Below are 3,964 nucleotides of genomic sequence, written 5' to 3'. Positions count from 1 at the left end.
CTTTTCTCTCCCTGCTAAGGCTGCCTACCTTTCCTTCAGGCCTTGGAGAAATACTGTCGGACAGAAGCCGGCTTCTCTGGGATCCAAGATGTGTACAGTAGCTCTCCCAACCACGACAACAAGCAGCAGAGCTTCTTTCTAGCGGAGACACTAAAGTGAGTTGGGACCTGGTCAGTGTTCTTTCCAGAAAGGGCAGAGTGTGGGGTCAGAGGGTAAGGGTGGGGCACAGGTCTGCAGTCCATCCCCTCAGCTACAGTTAGGTTCTGCAATCACAGGATAGGAACTCAAGAGGGACAGAGGGCTTAGGATCCAGAGGGTTACACCCCAGGGCTGAGCCTTGAGCCACGCCAATGTCTCCACTCAGCGAGGAGGCTGGGCTGGAATCCAGTCCCGCTGAGTATGAACTTTGTGACAGTGCTGTTTACCTAAGTTCTCTGAAACTGTGTCCTCACCTGCAAAATGGGAACAGTGATCATGGTGATAGTTTCCCTCCCGGGGCCCAGCAGTGTTGCTGCTGCATCCCTCCCTCACTTTCTTGGGGTGGGAATTGGCTACCCCACTTCCTGGCTATTCCCCCAAGCAAGCCCTTTGTGCTTTAACCCTTTAGGATGGGTTGGAATGGTTTGTTCCTTTCAGTAAAAGAAGAAGGGAAGGGAGGGAGGAAGGGAGGAATCCCTATGGCCTGGATGCTGGGGTTCCAGAGTCAAAAATCCTGTTCGTGTTAGTGCTGTAACACGCACTGGGCCAGAAAAGTCTCCTGGAGGGACTCATGCAGTCACGCTGCAAAGAAGGAGAACGTAGGTCCTGGCAGGGCTCACACATAGGGCCAGGCAGGTGAAGTGGGCTGCATGTGCAGACTGGGGACGAGCCAGGTAAAATCAGATCCCTCTGACCTGAAAGCTCAAGGCCTTCTTCATCTGCAGTGTCCTTCCCCAGGAGTCCTCCAAGCAGTCTTGGGGTCTAAGTCTCCCTGTTTTAGCTACAGGCCCATCACAGAGGCCCTGAAATGCATCCCCATGGTCCACCCTTCTTCCCCAGGATACTGACAGGCTGTCTTGCTTCCCTGCCCTGCCTGGAGTACAGGTATCTCTATCTTCTGTTCTCTGAAGATGACGTGCTCTCCCTGGAAGACTGGGTGTTCAACACTGAGGCCCACCCGCTCCCTGTGAACCACTCAGACAGCTCTGGCAGGACACAGGGTAGGCAGTGACCCCATCTCCCTGCCGCCACAGGGATGCCTTGTCTTTTGGGGATTTGGGACTGTCACACAGTTCAAAGGGATTGGGAACATAGGTCCCATCTCGGGTAGACCCCGAGCAGATGTGTCAGACAAGCAACTTTTCCTCTGTGAGGAGTCTGGACTTGGAGATGCAGCAGTGTCAGATAAGGGCCATGGTCACAATAGGCCCAGACATTCCTTCTATAGAGAATTTTATGAAGCCCACTCAACTTGCCATTCCAGGGCCAAAGGACCGGAGGTTTGCATATCTACCCACATATTTGATTTGCTTCCTTTTGTTTGGGGGGGTTTTGTTTTTGCTTGATTTTGCCTTTTCTCTACAACTGAGTTTTGTCATAATTATTTAGTTTTCAAAATCATGTGCTTTCTAAAACAGTGTTATCCTGATAAATACACCCACCAAATCTTGACCCCATTATCTATATTTTAAATGCCTTTTGCCCCACATTTACTCCATGTCCAGCTATGTGTTATTTACCTTTTAATTTGAGGAGGGTGTCCCTTTTGATTTGGGCCTACGTGTTACAAATCACTAGTGCTATTTTCATTATTGTAATGGAGAAATCTGTGAACTAGAATAAAAGAATTTATTGAATAAGAAACATGATTGGGCTCATTGCATATCAGTGACTCCAGGGAAAATCATTGCAATGTTACCATCGGAAAGAATAATCTACCCATAGTTGATTTAAGGTAAGATTTAGCACATAATTTCAACTTCTATTATGTGGGTCATTAGGAAAGTTTTGGGATATACAAAAATCAAGAAACGTCAAATCTGTGCAGACAATTTGAAACAAATGAAGCCACACCAATAAGCCGAGCAGAAAGGACGCTGTCAACTGTGTTTCTTGAAAGTGAAATAATGGACCATGTCACAGTCTGTGTCAAAATTTTTGGACTGACCCACATATCTTCCCTTAAATTGGTCCTAACATATCCAGGAAGTATGTGGCCCATCCTTCAGGTGGAGTTCGTATTTATATTGAAGTTGAGATTTGCAAGAAGCCCAGTGAAGAACAGCAACTGGTGTTCTGGTGACACAGCCAGGAAAAGGCAGAGCCGAGCCTGGCTCCTGCAGTCCGCAGGCCACCTAGCCGCGTGCGCATCTGCTCCATCAGTCAGCAGATACTTGGTAAGTGCCTGCAGTGGGCCAGACACCAGGCTGGAGGCGAGGGCCACAGCTGAGAGGGGGACAGACAGAAGCCTGAAGTGGGTGGGGAGAGGCAGGTCCTATGTAAACTGACAGCTAAGTGCAGTGGCTGCACCGTGTAGGAAATGCCACAAAGGAGACAAATGGCGCTGAGGCAGGAATGGCCAGGGCCTGCTTCAGGAGGTCAAGGAGGATCTCTCTGGACAGGTGACTGTCAAGCCAAGACCAAGGAGGTAAAAAGGAGCAGAAGACCGTGCCTCCCCAGCGTGGACCCCCATCCGGCCTCCAGGGCCCACTGCCTGCTTCTCCAGGGCCCCCGCACTGAGGCAGAGCTGCCCCTCCCTACACCCCCAGCGTGTTTGCGGCTTGTCCTCACAGCTGAAACCACAGGGGAATGTTGAGCCCTTCCTTGTGCTCAGCTGCCAGGTTTGGGCTCTGTTCATAAACTTTAGTCCAGGTCAGCTGACCCGGCTTTGACTCCTTGCTGTGTGAACCCAGGCAGGTCACCTCACCTCTCTGGGCTCTTACTTTCTATCAGCAGAGGGAGAACCTCCACCTCACAGGGTTGCCGGGAGAGTAAGTGGATGATGTTGCTGGGGCCCTGGGCACGGGAAGCACTTCCTCCTTGTTTGGGAGACTCAGACACCCCCAGAATGTTCTGGAGCAGAGGTGTTGGTAAGCAGCCCCAAGGCAGGAACCATCGTGTAAACAAGTGGCTGAGTTCTTGATGGACAGCATGAAAGTGGGAATCCTGTGACCTACGTGCACTTAGTTTTAAAAAAGGAAAACTCCCTATGCAAACATTGTAGGAAGATCAGGAAGTGAAGGTAAAATCATCCGCCATCTTCCTTTCCAGAATAGTTACATTTTCTTGTAGGCCCTTTTCTATGAATATATAGAAAATGTATTATGCAAACATGGCATCACACCACACATACTGTTTTCTTAAAACCCGCTTTCTCACTTACATGCATGTTGTGGACCTCTTTCCACGTCGGCAAGTACACACTTATCGTTGTACCCACTTTCGCAGCCTTCCATCCTGCGCTTTAGCACACTTGTTGATGTAAGCCGTATGGCTAGGCATTTTGGTTTGTGTCCATTTGGGATTTTTTTTTTTTTTTGAGACAGAGTCTCACTTTGTCGCCCTCAGTAGAGTGCTGTGGCATCACAGCTTACAGCAACATCCAACTCTTTTGGTCTTAAGCAGTTCTCTTGCCTCAGCCTCCCGAGTAGCTGGGACTATAGGCGCCTGCCCCAACACCTATTTTTTGTTGCAGTTTGGCTGGGGCCAGGTTTGAACCCACCACCCTCAGTATATGGGCCGGCACCCTATCTGCTGAGCCACAGGCGCCACCCTCCATTTGGGATCTTAATTACAAATAATAGAAACCAGGCTGGCCTCCATGGCTCATGCCTGTAATTCTAGCCCTCTGGGAGGCTAATCTGGGTAGATAGCCTGAGCTCAGGAGTTTGAGACCAGAATGAGCAAGAGTGAGACCCCATCTCTACTAAGGATAGAAAAACTAGCCAAGTGTTGTGGCAGGTGCCTGTAGTTCCAGGTTCTTGGG

At 49.8% G+C, this 3,964-nt stretch overlaps 1 long non-coding RNA gene across 1 annotated transcript; it reads left to right on the top strand.

Moving 5' to 3' along the window:
* Positions 1–28: 28 nt before the first annotated feature.
* LOC111722899 lies at positions 29–1,842 on the top strand. Its single transcript, XR_002771537.1, has 2 exons — positions 29–155; positions 1,084–1,842. It is a non-coding gene; the product is annotated as an uncharacterized LOC111722899 (long non-coding RNA).
* The last annotated feature ends 2,122 nt before the right edge of the window (positions 1,843–3,964 follow it).

The sequence above is a fragment of the Otolemur garnettii genome, unplaced genomic scaffold (assembly GCF_000181295.1).
Source record: "Otolemur garnettii isolate 467f Iridium unplaced genomic scaffold, OtoGar3 scaffold01693, whole genome shotgun sequence".
Taxonomy (NCBI): domain Eukaryota; kingdom Metazoa; phylum Chordata; class Mammalia; order Primates; family Galagidae; genus Otolemur; species Otolemur garnettii.
This window is presented reverse-complemented; position numbering and strand designations above follow the sequence as displayed.